Below are 19,891 nucleotides of genomic sequence, written 5' to 3' on the forward strand. Positions count from 1 at the left end.
CGTAGAAACGCCCGCAGTGCAGCGCCGATTGTGGGGTTCAGCTGTGCCCCGATGGAAGCTGTCTTTGAGGAGTCTGTTGGTTGGACATGGAACTTGACTATTTCATCCGCTGGTTTGAAGGAAGTGGACTTGGATCGCTTATCGAGTATCACGTCGTCCCTATCCACTATGGAGCGTAATGCAGTTAATTCTTCGACCGTGAGGACTTCAGACAATGCTTCGAGGGCCAAGGCGGCTGTTTTATTTTCGATGCGGAGTGCTATGTCCGGATCACTAGCAAGAGTGATAATTCCATTGGGCCCAGGCATCTTGAGCTTCATGTACCCATAATGGGGTATGGCTTGGAAGCTTGTAAACGCATCCCGCCCCAACTAGGTGTGATATCCACTAGTGAAAGGGGCCACCTGAAAGGTTATCTCTTCGGACCGATAATTCTCCGGCATGCCAAATACCACAGCGAGTGTGATTTTTCCCGCATATCTTACCTCCCGGATGGGAATAATTCCCTTGAAGGTTGTGCTGCTTTGTTCAATGCGGCTCCTATTTATTTCCATTTTGTTGAGAGTTTCCTCATAAATGAGGTTTAGTCTGCTACCGCCGTCCATGAGCACTTTGGTAAGCCGGAAGCCGTCCACGATTGGACTGAGGACCAAGTAGCTGGTGCCCGGACTATTTTGAATTGTGGTTCGTCGCTGGCATTGAAAGTTATGGCAGTGTCGTTCCAGGGGTTTATTGCTGCGACTTGGCAGACTTCGGCGAGGCCGCGGAGTGCTCTCTTGCACCTGTTACCTGAGGCGAAAGTCTCGATGACTATCAATACTATAGTGTTGTGTTTTGTGGGGTGTTGCTGTGAGGTGTTTTTTATGAGGAGATCCTCGCTGCTCTTGGCCACCTGCCGAAGTATCCAACATGCTCTAAGGCTGTGTGTTGGTATCGTATCCGGTGTGGTGTGTATTTTGCATGGCCTATCGGGCCACCCCTCCAAAAATAGTTATGCGCCCTGTAGTGGGCTTCGATTTCTTCGTGATTGGATTGGGCGACCTACGTGGGTACACCCTTTTAGTTTGGACGAGGGGCTTAGAGAGAGCTATTGGATCCCAAAAGGCTGCCTGAGTTTTCCAGGCGCTTTCCATCGTGCAGTACTTCTGTACTATGATCACCACGTCATTGAAGCGTGATATGTGACGGTGATTTATGGCGTTAAGGAGTCCCTTGTCCACACAAATTTTGCAGAATAATGAGATTGCGTCTTCATCGCAACAGTCTTTGACCTTGTCCTTGACAATGAGGAATCTGTCCCAAAAGTGATGTACCATCTCTTGGGACTATTGTGCGATGCAGGAAAAATCGCTTGAGTCTGGATGGGTGGGTGGATTTAAGTCCGAACCCAGATCCAATTTGTGACCCAGAGCTTATGGAGTTTCCGAGCTTAATAATTTGGACTCCGGGATGTAAACCAATTTTTCTGGCCCATAGTCCAATTCTAAGTTCGGAGTTCGGGGCATGCCTTCCCGCGGGCATGTATCCAGCTTGGTGAGCTCAGAAATCCGGACATATTTCATCCTCAATATGGGGGAAGAGGTGTTGCCTCGCTCCTCCAGCAGCGCTATCTGATGGGTGATCGACGGAGATTCAATATCTCTCTGATCGGGTTTAAGCCTAATCCGATCATAGTCCGAAGCGACTCCTAGAGTGGCGATGCGATCCAGGAGCCCGTTTAGAGATGATAACTCCGTTGGATCCATCTGCTCTACGTATTCTTAGCTGACGTGGAGATGATTTTCGATGACCTGAGAAGTCATGGTCGGCCGACGGCCGATCGGGCAGTCAAGACGAAGCCGCCCAGCCGGAGGGTTTGGCCTGAGGCCAGAGCTCCTCCATGGGTGATGTTGTCCTTGATGACAAGGCGAGCCATCAACCTTATTTTCGACGTCACAGTGCAACTCTCAATGAAAGCACCAATGTCGATGTCAAAACCGGCGGATCTCGGGTAGGGGGTCCCGAACTGTGCGTCTAAGGCTAATGGTAACAGGAGGTGGGGGACCCAATGTTTACCCAGGTTCGGGCCCTCTCGATGGAGGTAATAACCTACTTCCTGCTTGATTGATCTTGATGATATGAGTATTACAAGAGTTGATCTACCATGAGATCATAGAGGCTAAACCCTAGAAGCTAGCCTATGATTATGATTGTTGTTGTCGTACGGACTAAACCCTCCGGTTTATATAGACACCAGAGGGGGCTAGGGTTACACAGAGTCGGTTACAGAGAAAGGAATCTTCATATCCGAATCGCCAAGCTTGCCTTCCACGCAAAGGAGAGTCCCACCCGGACATGGGACGAAGTCTTCTATCTTGTATCTTCATAGCCCAACTGTCGGATATTGGGTTCCGGCAAAACCCTTAAGGTTCAAACTCTGGGGTGCGCACGAAAATCTCCTCCTACCGATTCACACCCTCAGCCTCGCCACGATCCCTAAACTAGATCGATGAACTCACAACACAAGAGACACAAAGTTTATACTGGTTCAGGCCACCGTTGTGGTGTAATACCCTACTCCAGTGTGTGCTGGTGGATTGCCTCTTGGGGTGATGATGAATAGTACAGGGGAAGAACAGCCTCACGAGGCAAGGTGTTCTTGTCTGTGGGAATGCGCTGGAAGGAGATCTCGTCGTCCCTTCCTACGGTGGTGGCTAGCCTTATTTATAGAGGCCCTGGTCCTCTTCCCAAATATTGAGCGGGAAGGGATCCAACAATGGCCATTTAGAAGGGGACATCTAGTAGAAGTTACCGTGACAAAAGGTGGTCTTCGCCTGCCAAAGGCTCTGGTGATGACGCTGTCTTGGGCTCCACAGTGACCTCCATCTTGTTGTCCTGCTGGTCTTGGTCTCGTTGCACTGATATGGAAACCTTTGCCTGATGCCTCGGTACCCCGCGCCTGTGCTTGCCCCCTTTGTACCAAAGAGGAAACGAGGACACTGCGCGGGCAGGCACCCGCCTGGTGCCCGCCTGGCCTTGATCGTCATGACTTGCGTCATGGGCACCTCGTGAGGTACCCCTTGCCTTGATATCTCTGCCTCCTCGTGCGCTTGCCTGGCGAGGCCACTCCTGAGGAGGCCTTGTGTCGTCCGCCCCATGAGGCTTGGACCCTCGCGAGGGTCTTGAGTGCCTTGGTTGATGAAGATGGTCTGCACTGGGCCACCGATTGAGCCACGCTGTGGGCCGCAGGCAGGCAAGTCTGGGGACCCCCGTTCCCAGAACGCCGATAGTAGCCCCCGGGCCCAAGGCGCGCTCGGACTTGGCTTAGCAACGAAGCCAAAGGTCAAGTGCGGAGCCTCGCAGGCCCCAACAGCCTGCTGCCCTGGACGACGCGTGGCGACTGATTGGACGTGGGCGTCTCCGGTTCCGCATGCTGCCCCAATGTCCGCCTGGCTAGGCGGCCACGGCGCCTTACACAGTTATTTCCTCCCTGCTGGCAGCGTGCTTCCTATTCCCCTTTTTCCTAGAGTCTCTGCTTCCACTCCTAGTCTGAATTGAGCTCTGCTACCCATTGCCATGGTGCCAAATAGTGAAGAGAAAGGGAAGAAGCCTCTGCCCTCAACCAACTCGACCCCGGCAATCTGGCCCGCCGTCAGCCGGTCCCTGGTGCTCAACCGGGAGGCCATGGGCAAGGTCTGTCCTACACTCGCCTCCGGCTTTTAATGAGTGTGGGAAGACGATGGCTTGGCCTGTGTCTCATGCTTCCATTGACAGGACATCCACTGAGGTTCGGTTCTTTGTTGACGCCCTATGGGCTGGCCTGGTTCCCCCTTTCTCCGCTTTCTTCAAAGCGGTGCTTTCCCATTATCAGTTCCATATGATGCATCTTGATCCCCAATTTGTTACCCTTCTCGCCGTCTTTTCCTTTGTTTGTGAAGCCATGGTGGGCATTGGTCCTTCCTTCGCCCTCCTGCGCCACTTCTTCTTGCTGTGCCTGACCGATCCTTTGCAGTTCTTGGGGTGCATGAGCTTCCAGGCCGTGGCTGAGACGGTCGCCTTGGGGATTGATTTTGACCTCCCGTCTTCCACGAGCGGGTTCCGAACGCGGTGGCTGTATGTGGATGTCAGAGTGCTCAGTCCTCTGCTTTCTGAGCCGTTGTTGCCCGCTGTCCCCAATCCCAGCTGGGGCCATGAGAGACTCGTGAGCCCCCGGCTCTCCTTTGTCTGGTACCGACTGAGGAGACTGAGGGATCTCGGCGTGACTACACCCCAGGTGGTGAAGGAGTTCCTCCGGTGCCGCGTTGCTCCTCTCCAGCACCATCCCCGACCGATGTGGGCCCTAACCGGCGACCGGGACCGCATGAGGCTTCAAGAGACAGAGCTTGCACCCGAAATGCTGAGGACGGTGCTTGAAGTCTTGACTGGCGACCCCTCGCCGAGCGATATTCGGCGCGGGGATAGCCTCCTATATCTCTGCTCGAACAGGGCCGAGTTCATGATACAGATGCCTCTCTTCGACGAATGGGAGTTGCGCCCGCCTAGCCTGGCGGGGCCTCATGAGAGTTCTATCGGTGTGGCTCCCTTCCTCGCCGCCAGCACAGATCTTGCCCCAAGAGTGGGCGCAGGGGGGCAAGCATCGCTCGAGGCTGGAGGCTCGTGTGCCATGGCGCCGATGCCGCATGGGGCTCCTGAAGCGTCATCCTCCGGAGCTCGTGAAGCCCTCCTTGAGGTGGTCATCGATGGGGGAATGCAGCCCATGGCTCCCGAGGCCGGTGCTCCTGAGGCCTCGGTAGGCCATCGGGGGATGGTGCTTGATTGCTCCTCCCAGCTTGGTGCCTCTGAGGTTGGCCACCTAGGTGCTTCTCCATCCGCCCCACGCGCTGGTCCTCACGTTGCGCGCCTGGGTTTGTTCCATGTGGACTTCGCCTCACTCCGCAAGAGGAAGGAGCCTTCGAGTTGCAGCGGTCGCACCTTCCGACCATTGAAGCATAGGAAGTACTTCGCCATAGAAGAGTAAGTACCCCATCCTCGTAATTCTTCAATTCACTACAAGAAACATGTTGATTCATGATGGATTTCGCATGACGTTTCTGAAAACTGTCATGAATGACCTGGTACCGCTCCGCAAGCCCGCTAAAGCCCACCAAAGCCCGCCTAACCATTCTCGTATAAAAACCCAACCCTAAGTGGCTCCTCCTCGGCCTTCTCCTCTCTCTATCCCTCCCTTCTTCGCAGCCCCCTCCCGATTCCCCATCTGCTCGCACACACCGCCGCCACCCACCACCACTTTGCCTCCCTCTTCCAACTGCTCGTCGTCAGCCCTTCCACTCCTCTAACCTCACTGCTCTGACAGCTGCTAGATCCGCCGCAACCCCCACCAATCCATCTCTCGCGTGAGCCATCTCTCTCTCATGTGAATCGCTGCGCCGCCAGTAACGTCCGTCAATTCCGGCGATATCCGCCACTGTGCCGCACGCTCACGAGCTCGTCTCCAACCCCTCCGCCCTCCAGGCCAGCTGGATCCGCCGCTCCTAGCCCACTGCGCTCGCACTCAACCCCTATCCCGTGTCTAGGGTTTCGGCTGCGGCTTCGCCTCCGTCGCCGGTGCATCTCCAGCAGCACCACTCCATCGTGCATCGCGCCAGCTCGTGCCCTCTCCTCCTCCTGGATGGCGCCCCTAGCTTAGTGCGCTCGTGTGCGTTGGGCTAGACAGCGGCGACCCGACCCCCTCTTCCGCGTCCGGGGCAGCGGCGCATCCTGTGGCAACCTCCTCTGTCACGCGAGGACTGTGTCTGACCTACACTATGACTGCTGCATTGCTTACAAAGCTCTCTGGTGAGCACTGCGACCTCTGCCTCCCTCTGCTTGATTTTGTATCTTTCCTCTCAAGACTTGATGATTTAATATTTCCAAACATTAATCCCTCTGCTATAGAATTTATAGTCTTGTAGCAAATTAGGCTCATAGTTAGTCAATCGTTTGATGCTTTCCTGATTTGATTAAAATGACTGTTACAATCAGGTAGCTGTAGTTTTAGTTGACTGTACTTTTTAATCTGTATTCTGTGGAAGTCACTGCAGAGTGCAAAATTGTATTTATTATGCATTTTTTATCTTCCAGAACCAAAAGAGATGAGAATTAAACCTTTTCTTACTGCCTAATAAAAGGGAATGTGCAAAATTGTATGTGATGTGCATTGTTGTATCTTTCTAGAACTAAAAGTGATGGAGAATTGAACCTCTTCTTACTGCCTAATAAAAGGAAGTGTATTATCGCTTCATTCACTTCCAGAAAGCTTCTTGATATATTAGGAAAAAGGAGTTATCCACATTATGAATTACTAGATGTTGCTTTACAATCTACAGTAGCCTTTTCGTCTTTCTGTATTATGGAATCGGTGTTCCTTCTCTGACATATTTCTCTACTGATGTAAAGTGTATATATTAATCTTATTATGTTTGTTCTGATTTCTTAAGCACTGTTAGTGGCTCATGTCTCCACTTGATCAGTGACAAAGGTTGACGATTACTAAACGACTGAATCAGTTCACTGGCAGAATTAAAGATAGCTGAAGAACTATGCTGGAGATAGAAGAACTTGTTGTGCCAATTCTTTAGGACCTTCGTCAACAATGGTAGTCACTACTGCATGCTCACATGATAGTACGTAGTCAGTCATCACTACTTTATAATAGTTTAGATATACTTCCCTGAAATGTTATGTGAACCATCATTAGTTGTATATCTCTTCTATTCATCATTACTTCCAGCTTGGTTGTTATTTCTTGCAGTACTAGTAGAGATCAGATTGCCTTAGCCTATTATATAAGTTATAGGTTTGATTGATTTCCTCTACCAACTTTGAAAGTGTCTGCACCTTGAACATTTCATTTATTCTTGTTTTATCTACCATTAATAGGTATTATTTATAATCTGCTTCCTCAATTCCGAAATAATTGAATTTGACCAAGTTTGTAAGAAGCTATATCAACATCTACACCATAGAATTCGTTTCATTAGATTCATTGTAAAATACATTTTTGTAAAAATAGAGCCCACTTGGCTGTTCTTGATACTATAGTATACCTATTAGGTCTATTCTCACATGTAGATAGGTGTATATGTTTACATAAGAAAAATGACACCGAGTTAGTTCATGATCATGGCTTTGAAAAAAAAGGTGTGCACTATGGTAAAAAGAAGTACAGTTTTGTTGCAAGTAGTTTTCCAGAAACAATAACTTACCTTGTTCCCCTATCCGTTTATTATTTGTCAACACCCCTTTGATCTTTGAGATGATAATTTTTCAAAGGTACCTACAGTTGCACAACAAGGTAGAGCTCCTCGGCCCTTTGGCATGGGTAAGCTCCTATGCCCTTTAGAATAAATTGAACTATTTGGCACTAGGTTACTCGTGATTAGTCGTCGATGTTGTGTTGCTGCAATGAAACAGTATTGTTGATTAGTGAAAGACAAGCAATCATGGCTTAACTCTTAAGTATATAGGCCTCACGAGTGAGGTTCAAATCATGTGAAATAAAAATGATGGTTCAGATGATAATAACTACTATTGTTGTTGTTGTAATCAACTTTCCATTTGTAACAGAAGCATATTGTTTGTTACAGGTTTACTTGGTGGTCAGAGCCACAAAGGAAGTTTGAGGCGTAGAGCTGAACTTGATGATTAAGGGGGCTTGTACAATCTTGTATATTTGTTGATGTAATCTGGTGTAATTATTATTGAGGGCATCTAAACTGATGTTGGATGTATTATTGTTGGCCACGTTTTAAAAGGGCTTTACTCGGTGAAATAATTGAATAGAAATTTGTGAAATGTTTCAAATCATGGGCCTATAACTGGAAATTAATTGAGTTGTGAAAGCTTTTTTGATTATATGTAATGGGTCGTGCTGTAATTGGTTGGATGGAAATCATGGATGGACTAAAATAAATAGTCTAAACTACCACAATAAAAAATGTGGATGCCACGTCACATCCACGCTTGTGCCATGTAGATGCCACGTCAGCCCCATTTTTGTACAACGTCATCTCAATCCATGACGGACTAGTTTGCCATAGAGGACCGGGCCTGGGCGGGCCTAGGGACTGACCAGTGACGGACAGGATCCGTCATGGTGGTACTGTTGTCAAATTATGACGCGATATACATGACGGATTCTAAGCCCGTCACGGACCACCCTCCTTGACGGTGTTGCACTGTTCCATGACAGATTGTATCCCTCATGGATTAACAAGATTCTTGTAGTGATTGCTGCTCCCATTCCTGATTGTGACTCTTCAGGATCCTTCTTGTCAAGCCTGCGGAGTCTCCCGAGAAGCAACCTTTTCCGGCCTTGCCTTCATTGCTGGCCTTGAGCATCCTGAGCCCGCATGCTACCCCTGGCGCGAGGTCAGCCGAAGAAGCACGTCTACCCACAAGGTGTTTTGAGCCCGTGCCTTTTGCTGCTCTTCCTTTGCGACCCTGCCTGGAGCATGGCCAGCCTGCCCCGAGCTCCTCCTTTCACCGTGGACGGCAGCTGGCCGGCACCCTACCTGGGCTCCTCTTCAAGGGGTGAGCCTGCGCTGGTCCGGGACCCTTGTGAGGCCCGGCCACCGGTCATGGGGGTGCCAGCCCCCAGCCCCCTGCCAAGTGGGGGCGAACAGTCCCTGGGCCCACCGATGGCGCTAGCGATGGAGGATGACATCAGCAGCGTGCTCAAGGTCACGCGCGAATGAAGCGTTGTCCGCCACGAGTTCCTCCGGAAGGCGATGGACGCGATGGGCTAGCTTGGTGGAGAGGTTGGGGATGTGGACGCGCACCTTGAAGCTGCGGGCCTGCGGCTAGCTGAGGAGTGACGCAAGCTGAAGGTGGCCATCAGCCTCGTGCACCACCAACGCGAGCTTGATAACGCGAAGGCCGAGGCGTCCCTTGCAGCCTCGCGAGAGGCCTGCTCCCGAGTTCTAGAGGAGGCTCAGGAAGCAGACCATCATCACGAGATTGCAGAAAAACGCGCGTGGGAGCTCCAAGCCTGGAGTGCTTCCATGGAGCAGCAAGTGGAGCTGCGCCAGGCCACCCTTGTGTCGCCGAAGGGGACTCCTGTTGAGGAGGGGGAGCTCTAGAGGCGTGAGGAAGCACTGACGCTTGAGGCCGCTAAGCGCAATCTTGATCTTGAGCGGTTGGAGACGAGGGAGCGCCTGGTTACCTAGGCAGAGGACGATGTTGGCGCGCGCGAAGCTCGAGTCCAGGAAGAGGTCGACCGCCGCGTGGCGGAGGCTTGCGCAGATCTCGTGAACAGGTATGACTTGAAGCTGGAGATGGTTGAGGCCGAAGCTGCGGGCAGGACTACCGCCCTTAGGTCCAAGCTGACTGAAATGGAGCAACGCGTGGAGGCCACCGCAGCCACCCTAGTCTCGGCGCAGACTGAGTTGGCCTCCACCCGCACCGAGTTGCTTCTTCTTTGACAGCGGGTCGACGATGCCGAGTCCATTGTGCGGCAGAACGAAGAGGAAGTGCTTCAACGACATACGCTGGAGCACATGCACGGCCCCATGCTCCAGGAACTCAGGAACAGGGCCAACGCGGCCCTGGGTCACATCTGCAAGGAGGACGCCCCGCACCCTCACGCGACCAATTACGCCAGTCACCTCCACTACAAAAAAATACACTTCCGTGATGATACGTGTTTGTTACAGTAGGTCGGGTTTTTTGTCATGCATGTACATCCATGACAAATTTATGACAGAATCAAGATAGTCATACCTGTGCTGTCGTAGAAGTGTTCCATGACATTACCAAAATTATCATCACGGAAGTGTCCACTTCCATGACGAAAAATCGCGCGTCACATAAGTGCTTTCGTCAAGGGTGACCGACACGCGGCATCCACCGTAATGGAACGCCGTTAAGCTATCGGGTCGGGTTTTGGATCCGATAACCCATTAACAGACCCGACCAATGGGGATTTTCCACATGTAAAATCATCACTGGCTGGAGGAAACACGTGTCGGCTCATCGTTGGGACGGATGTCATCCACTCATTGGACAGAAGGGGCCTATGATACGTCGATACATGGCACAGCCCAATAGAGTCCCATTCCTGTGAAAAGTCCGGCCCATTTGACTTGGTCAAAAGGTGGCGGGCCGGCCCATGGAAAGCCTGTTAACGGCCTGTTCGCATATAGCCCATTTACAGCCCGCTAACCCAAGGCCCGTTATGCCCTATCCAAATTAGGCCCAGTAGCGTCATCTGGGCATCCAATATGATTCCAGGCCGTTTTCACTTCTGGCCCATGTATGGCCCATGATGTCTTTTGGCCCATATGAGGCCCTATGTAAATCTTGGCCTATTAACGACCCGTGGTGAAACTGGCCTGTAATGAACAGTGTATCACTTTACACCCATTTAACGGCCCATGTTGAAACTGGCCTATAATGAACAGTGTATCACTTTATACCCATTAATGGCCCATTATTCCGTTGGGCCGAGCCCATGTTATCTTTCGACCTTCTCAGAGCCCATTTATTCTTGGGCTCATTTCCAACATTTGTTTACTTACGGCCTGTTACTGTCATTTTTTGCTTGTGGGCCAAATTCATCCTGTGGTTACAGTCGGCCCGTTTGTGGTCCGTTAATACGTTGGGCCGTTTTCATAGCGTCTACAAATACAGCCTATTAACGATGGCCTGTTATGGTCGGCCCATGAACAGACGATTCCAACTCTAGCCCGTTTACGGCCATAATGCGGCATGTTATTGGCCCATGTTTGGCCGATCGATCATACGACCCGTATAAGGCCCATTGATGATATGACCCGTAGAAGGCCCATTGTTTCTACGGCCCGTAGAAGGCCCATTGTTTCTACGGCCCGTAGAAGGCCTACTGTTTCTATGGCCCGTAGAAGGCCCACTATTTCTATGGCCCGTAGGAGGCGCAGTGTCACTACAGTAAAAATTAGCCCATGGTTATTGTGGCCTAATTTTAAAAAATAGGTTATTGCAGCCACTAGCAAACCACGGAAAAAGAACTCCACTGACTAAAAGCATACAAATAAACAAGACAACAAGGAAATAAACAAGCAAGCAACTTATGCTAGGCTATCGCGGCTATTACACATATTACATCCACTGGGATTGAAAGTTCGCCACCAGTGCAAATATAGGGAACAAAGCAGCATATAAACGCCGCAGCAAAACAAGTCCAGAACTGAAACCACTTCAGAAGAGTTCAGGAAACAATATCCTGGGTACCCATAATGCTGGCAAGATGCTTAGCAAGCTTATTCACTTTCTCTTGTTTCGCGCTTAAATCCTCCAGCGCTTGCTCTTGCACAAGAAAGTACGCATCTGAATTCTGCAGGGACTTCCTTAGTCCTTCGGCTTCTTGCCGCAGCACAGCTGACTGATGCCTTTCAGCTTGTAGCTGAGACTGAAGAAGCCAAAGTGATTCAGGCAGCGAGTTCGAAGAGGTTGTGCCAGCGGTACTGGCCAGTAACTCGAACACTACATCAACGCAGGACTGTGGGGTTTTCTCACTGTCTACAAGATCGTTTTTATCATCTTTCTTGGAGGCCAACAGGGTTGTCTCCAATATTCTGTTTGCATACTACAAGAGAAACAAGCAGACACATCACAGGTTTAGCTTGTAGTATACGAAACTCATTTTGGTAAACTGGTTCAGTAGTAAGGTGGACAGGATAACAACATGAAACAAACATATATCTATGTACTATGGTCACTGTATTGTCCATATCATTCTAGTTTATGTTCCCTAATCAAGATAGAGACACAGTTCAACTCATATATTTTTAAAACACAACAACATAGATAGAATATAAGTGTGAGAAACTACACAGAATTGGCATCACTTGTAATGTGCATCACATGAGAACATAACTGTTTATACAACTTAAACTGAAAGCAACATAGAGCAAGAAGTTAGAACAACAATCCAGTTAAAGAAATAGGTTTAAAACATACCTGTTGCGCCATTGGAGTTTCAATTGGATCCTTCAAATTCGAAAGTAATTGGTATGAGTAAATACAGTGATGCAACAACAAAGGAGTATGGACCATAGCTACGGAATCTGACCTGAGAACAGTTGCTCTTCTGCTTTAAATGTGGAGTTTGGGTTAGATGTGGTGGTCTTCGTGCTTTGGGCACTGCAATAGCTTTACAAACTGCTCGTGTGGGGGTACTCTGTGGTGGACATGGTGCTTTGTCAACTATAGGTGGGTTACTATCCGCTGGGGTTGCGGCTAGATGGGTTGTAGGTGGTTCTCTGCCCAACGGTGTAAGTGTGCAATCTGGAAGAGTCTTGATTATGTGTGGTGGAGCTAGTTTGTGGGCCAGTACAACCATGGTTCTATCTGCATTGACGGGTAGCACTGTCTTTTGTGAAGAACGGGTTTTGTCTCCCTTAGATAGTGCCATCACCCCCTCCAATTCAAATGGTTGATAAACAAGAAAAGAAATTGAACGTACATACATTGTATGATAGACAGATGTGGTAATTCACATATATGTTGTCTAATCAAACAGGACAACATGACACAATTTCACATATATGATGCCTAACCAAACAGGATAGCATGACACAGTTTCAGATATATGATGGATAACTTAACAGGATATAATGGCGTAATTCAACATATGATGAGTACCTAAACAGGATGACATGACAAAACTATATGATGTGTTTCTAAAATAGGTTGGGATGAAATAATTCACATACATGTTGTCTAAGTATACAGGATGGCATGATATAATTGACATAATTGATTCATATACTAAGCAGCTGGCACTCGCATGTATGATCTCTAAACTAAGCAGATAGAATTCAATATTGTGCATATGATGTCTAAACTAAGCAATGCAAGACACCATATGCATCATATGAGAAATATAAACATTGCAACCTAGAGCATACACCTCAGGTGGGATATAGGACTGGTCATCTGTCTCTGAATCCTCCTCTAAGGAGCTCCCTATAACCATCGAGATATATGCTTCAACAGGTACCATTGCCTGCTCTGAAGACCTTGTTTTCACTCCAGATTTTTCCATAACCGGCTCAAATGGCTGATACACATGAAGAGTAGTTCAATATACACAGATTGTCGACAAATGGAATACGTAATGAAAAAAATATGGCATGAGATAATTCACATATATGATGCCTGGCTCCATGGCAGTGCATAATTCACATATATGATAACTGGCTGAAAAACATGGCATTGCATAATTCACATATCTGATATAGAAAGCAAACAGGAGGCATTCACACAAAGCATGTCTAATCTAAGCAGATGGCATGGCAATGCAAGACACCATATGCATGATATGAGCAATATAACCCAGCCAAGTTAGAACATGCACCTTGGGGGGGGGGATACGACTGGTCATCTCTCTCTGAATCCTCCTCTGAGGAGCTATCTGTAACCAGCAAGAAATCTGCATCGACAGGTAGCACTGACTGCTCAGAAGACCTTGTTTTCACTCTAGATTTTCCCATGACCGACTCAAATGGCTGATGCACAGGAAGAGTAGATGAATGTATAAACATTGTTGACAAATGGAATACATTATGGAAAAAAATATGGCACGATACAATTCACATATACGATGACTGGCTAAACAGGATGGCATTGCATGATTCACGTATATGATGCCTAGCTAAATAAGATGCATTGCATAATTCCCATATACTCCCTGCATTCCTAAATATTTGTCTTTCTAGAGATTTCAAATGGACTACCACATACAGATGTATATAGACATATATTAGATTGTAGATTCACTCATTTTGTTTCGTATGTAGTCACTTGTTGAAATCTCTAAATTGATAAATATTTAGGAATGGTGGGAGTATGATATAGAAACTAAACAGGTGACATTCACACAAAGCAAATCTAAACTAAGCTGATGACATACAAGATGTATAATGTAAGAAATGTAAGGCGCCATATGCATGATATGACCTCAGGTGGTAAACAGGCATGGTTGGCTCCTTCTGAATCTCCATCTGAACAGTTATCTTCCTCTAGAATACAATCTGGAAATGTAGGAGGGGGGCACTTCACCCACCATGGAGCGGCGTCTGTATGACATTATATTCGCACGCAACAGTCTTCTCTTTTTCTCTACATGTTCAGTACGATTGTGTACAATATCTGACATGCATAATAAAAAAATAGTTAGATTTTGTAAGGCCTAAGGGGTGCATGCAAAAATCAAGACTGATGGTAGCAAACGAGTGGATGGATCCAAAACTAATGATCAGGTAGATTATAGCTTCAGTTTAAAAAGATAGACAATGGATCATCTATTGTTTGTTGCCCACCCAACATGAACCACATAGAAGACCCCAGATGAACCAGATAGTAGACATATACTATTCGTTGCTGGCTTGATATGAGACCCATGGGCAATTCAAAACTCATGATTGAACGATAAAGTAGCAGCTAATAATAACTGATGCATAACGTAAGCAAACACGAAAGACTGCGACCTCTCTTCCGGAACTGTGTAGTCCTCGGGTTCATCTTCTCAGTCGATGATGGTCATGCAGTTGGTGTGGCTGCCGGCAACGAGGAAGATGATCTGAGAAAGGAAGTCTGTAGGGGGGATCTCTACTGCAGTGAACGCTTCTGTCGATGGTGCACCTCAGGTGGGGTGGATGACGGCACGGCAGGAGCAGGACATAACGCACAGAGTTATCTTTGACGCCTATCTGAAAATGAAGTAAATCTATAAGGGCTCCTTAGAATTGGAGGATTCTATAAACACAGGGACAAGAAAAACACATGAATAGGATAGGAATGCACGTGCAAAACAGAGCATTTGGAAACATAGGATTTCAGTCAACCTGGGTGTTTGGCTCACATGAATCGGAAGAACAGAGGAATGGAGAAACAAAGTGATGCGAAATGACACTAATGGCGCACCAGACAAGTGGTGCGCCATTAGTATATACTAATGGCGCACCACCTTCTGATGCGCCATTAGTGTTGAAACTACTAATGGCGCACCCTGACCACGGTGCGCCATTAGTACCAATTTTTTTTTGAACTAGTGCGCCTGTCCAAACATACTAATGGCGCATCCCCTGGTGGTGCGCCATTACTAGTTGTAACTAGTAATGGCGCACCAGCCAGAAGGTGCGCCACTAATGTTATTTTTTTATTATTGCTTTTATTCCTTTTTTTGCAAAAGTTCTAATGGCGCACCACCAGGGGGTGCGCCATTAGTAACCTGGATTACTAATGGCGCATTTGTTGCTGGTGCGCCATTAGTAAGTGGGCAGCAACAAGATATTTTGGACAGCCTCTCCTCCCACACTCACTTTCTCCCCACTTCATTCTCTCCACCGCCTCCTCCTTGTCTCGGGTGCCTCCTCTTTTTCACCTCATTTCCACCATAGATTCATTCAAATTAAGTGGTTAAGTTACCTTGTTTTGCTAGGTAAGTAAGGGGGGAAGCTATATTTATGTTGTTCTCCCTACAACAATGTGCACATGCACTTTTTATGGCCTAGCTAGATCTATGTATGTTCGTGGTGTTGCATATGTTTGTGGTGTTGCATATGTGTTTGTGTTTGGAGGTGTACCGGTATTTGAAATGCGATAGTTGCCAATATTTTGCCGGAATGTTGATTCATTTCCGTTTCGGCGAGAATTTTGGCATTAAGCATTCTTTTTGGTCCTATTTTTAGGGAAAGTCATGCCAAATTTTTTCTTGGTTCTAAAATATCGTTTTGCTCTACCCCGCAGGCGACCATGGTCCGCACGATGACCGAAGGCATCGTGAATAGGTTTTTGAGGTCCGCGAAGGCCGAGATGCTTCAAAAGAACGAGACGGAGATAAGATGTCCGTGTCGAAGATGCAAGCTGAATAGCCTTATTGCGGACCCGGATTCCGGGCAGGTGCGGGACCACCTGCTCTTGCGTGGTTTCATGGATGGCTATCGGTGGCAAGGTGATGAAGATGACTACGAAGTCGTCCATGGGGGCCGGGCAAGAAATGAGGAAGGGCAGCAAGACAACCACCGCGGCTCGGGGGGGGCGAGAAGACGAAGAATCCCCAGGAGATGATCACGACGGTGATGCTGTACACAGTCATCATGTAGAAGATGCAGGACATGATGATGATGCCGGCGGAGCAGACGACGCTGGACCATCGATGGGCTGGGTGCAGGACCCTCATATTCAAGAGCTGCTTCTCAAGCAGACGGATAACGCAAGAGCTGCCGCCCGAGAGAAAGCCAAGATGGATCAACTTGAGTTAGACGCGGTTACTCCATTGTATGAAGGATGCAGGCCCGAGGATACCCGCCTGAAAGTAACGCTCATGGCTCTGGAGATGAAGGTAAAACACAAAATGACCGACGCATGCTTCGACGAGAACATGTCATTCTGGCACGAACGTCTTCCCAAGGGGAACAAGTGCCCGACCAGTTTGGAGGAGGCGAAGAAAATCGTGTGTCCTCTGGATTTACCGCACGTGAAATACCATGTGTGCATGAACAATTGCATCATTTATCGGGACGAGCACGCGGAGTCTACCATATGTCCGGTGTGCGGTGTCACTCGATACAAGAAGAGGAAGAAAGCTCCTCGAAAAGTGGTGTGGTACTTTCCGATCACTCCTCGTCTGCAGCGGTATTTCGCGGATCCTAAGGTAGCAAAGCTCCTGCGTTGGCACGCGGATAGGGAGGAGAAGAAGCGAGAAGATGACGCAAATGATCCGGAGATAGATAAAAAAGACAAGATGCTGAGTCACCCTAAGGATGCGAGCCAGTGGCAAGCGTTGAACTTCGAATACCCAGAATTTGGGAACGATCCAAGGAACATCGTGCTGGGCGCGAGCACCGATGGAGTCAATCCGTTTGGCAGCCAGAGAAGCACACATAGCACCTGGCCTGTGTTTGTGTGGATGTACAACCTTCCCCCCTGGTTTGTGCATGAAGAGGAAGTACATTCACATGAGTATGCTAATTGAAGGGCCGAAACAACCAGGGATATTTCCCTATGAGAGCCGCACTGCTCACGACGGTGCACGACTATCTCGGTTACGGATATCTTGCGTGGCAGGTAGTCCACGGATTTTCTGGATGCGTAAGGTGCATGGATGACACAACGTATCGCCAGCTAGATAGAGATCCCGGGTCTTCGAAAACCGTGTTCACGGGACATCGAAGGTGGCTTCACGACGATGACCCGTGGAGGAAACGCAAGGATCTGTTCGATGGTGAAACCGAACCCCGAAAACGCCTGTGTACGAGGAGCGGCGAGGAAATAGAACAAGCTGTTGAAAAATTGGAAAGACTGCCCACTGCCGGGAAAGAAGCAAAAGGCGCCAGAGCCGGGAAAGAAGCGAAAGGCCCCAGAGCCGCTGCTGAAGGTATGGAAAACGAGGTCTGTTTTCTGGGACTTGCCGTACTGGAAGATCCACCGTGTGCCTCACAGCCTTGATGTCATGCATATCACGAAGAACGTGTGCGAGAGTCTGCTTGGTACCCTGCTCAACATGCCAGAGAGGACCAAAGATGGGCCGAAAGCAAGGGCAGACTTGAAATCAATGGGCATCAGGCAGGAGCTTCACGCTATATATGATGATGATGATGATGATGATGATGATGATGATGATGATGATGAGGCGAAGCAGGACACAGAAAGTCGTCGCAAAGGCAAAAAGGCCAAGAAGACCGGAAATGACTACCCTCCCGCGTGCTTCACTCTAAGTCAGGAGGAGATCGAGCAGTTTTTCACCTGCCTCCTAGGAGTAAAACTTCCTTACGGTTACGCGGGGAAGATAAGCAGATACCTAGACCCAGCGAAGCAGAAGTTCAGCGGGATGAAGTCTCACGACTGTCACGTGCTGATGACGCAGATACTTCCAGTTGCAATCCGTGGGATCATGGACGCGCACGTCCGTGAAACGCTATTTGGCCTATGCAACTTCTTCGACGTCATCTCTCGGAAGTCGATTGGCGTGAGGCAACTCAGAAGGCTACAGGAAGAGATCGTGGTGATACTATGCGAGCTTGAGATGTACTTCCCGCCCGCATTCTTCGACGTTATGGTGCATCTGCTGGTCCATATAGTGGAGGATATCATCCAACTCGGGCCGACGTTCCTGCACAGCATGATGCCGTTCGAAAGGATGAATGGTGTCATCAAAGGATACGTTCGCAACATGTCACGTCCAGAAGGAAGCATAGCCAGGGGCTTTCTGACCGAAGAGTGCATCTCCTACTGCACGAATTATCTAGGCATCGAGAACCCCGTTGGTCTGCCCGTCAACAGGCACCTCGGCAGGCTCGCTGGATGGGGTCACCGTGAGGGTCGCCGCGAAATGCATGTCGACTTCGAGGGTCGACTCGCCGACTTTGAAAGAGCAAACCTAGTCGCGCTACAACACATAGACGTGGTCGATCCTTGGGTGGTAGAGCACAAAACCTTTATTAAGAAGACGTACAATGACCGAGGCCAACAGAGGACGGACGGAGATATACTCAAAGAGCACAACTCATGTTTCACGCGTTGGTTCAAGCAGAAGCTTCTGTCGTACCCTTTACATGAGGATTCTTCCGCGGAAGAACAACTCATATTCGCCTTGTCACAGGGCGCCGAGCACAACCTGATGACCTATGAGGCGTACGATATCAACGGCTACACATTCTACACCGAGGCCAAGGACATGAAGAGCGATGGTTATCAGAACTCCGGGGTAACGATGGAATCCTACACCGGTAACGACAAGGACAGATACTACGGAAGGATCGAGGAGATCTGGGAGCTGAGCTACGCTGGAGAGAAGGTCCCGATGTTCCGTGTTAGATGGGCCAAGAACGTCATAAAAGAAGACCGGTATTTCACCACCATGGTTATACCCGAAGCCAAATCCAAGACCGCGGGCGCAAACGTCACCGCGAAAAATGAGCCATGGGTACTGGCTTCCCAAGTGGACCAATGCTTCTTCATTACCGACCCGCCAAAGCCCAGTCGTGTTGTCGTGAGGAGAGGCAAAAGGAAGATCATCGGAATGGATGGAGTAGCCAATGAGCAAGACTTCGACAAGTACGGCGACCCGAGGATCGAACATGACGACGATGATGAAGTAGCAGCATACACCACAAGAAGAAGCAGGACCACCCTACCTAAAGGACGTCCGTTCCACAGAAGAACTCCATTTGCGAAAAAGAAGGGCAAGAAGATTGTGAACAGATAGCTAGCTAAGATCGATTGTATTTAAATCGTAGCCTTCATTTCTCGATTGTATTTCATGGGTACTTTTTGAACTATCATGAATATTTTTAAATTTCATGGACACTCGATCTCGATCCCGGCCCCCTCCATCTCGATCGCTATCCCACCTCGCCAGATCCGGTCCCCCTCGCCGCCGAGCACCCCCCCAGTCCACCGGCCGCCGCCGCCGACCCCCCGCACCCTCGATTCCCCTACTCAACCGCCGCCGCCGACCCCCCGCACCCCGCGCACCGTCTTATAAAAAAATAAGTATCAAACAGCTTTTTAAATGCTACTGTCTTATAAAAAAATATTACTGTTATTATTTAAACAAGTTTGAACATATTTAAACACAAATAAGTATCAAACAGCTTTTTAAATGCTAAAAAAATTTGTGGAGCCCACCTCGACCCCCCTCCATCTCGATCGCTATCCCACCTCGCCAGATCCGGTCCCCCTCGCCGCCGAGCACCCCCCCAGTCCACCGGCCGCCGCCGCCGACCCCCCGCACCCTCGATTCCCCTACTCAACCGCCGCCGCCGACCCCCCGCACCCCGCGCACCGTCTTATAAAAAAATAAGTATCAAACAGCTTTTTAAATGCTACTGTCTTATAAAAAAATATTACTGTTATTATTTAAACAAGTTTGAACATATTTAAACACAAA

This window comes from Triticum aestivum, chromosome 7B (genome assembly GCF_018294505.1).
Source record: "Triticum aestivum cultivar Chinese Spring chromosome 7B, IWGSC CS RefSeq v2.1, whole genome shotgun sequence".
NCBI classification, from domain to species: Eukaryota; Viridiplantae; Streptophyta; class Magnoliopsida; order Poales; family Poaceae; genus Triticum; species Triticum aestivum.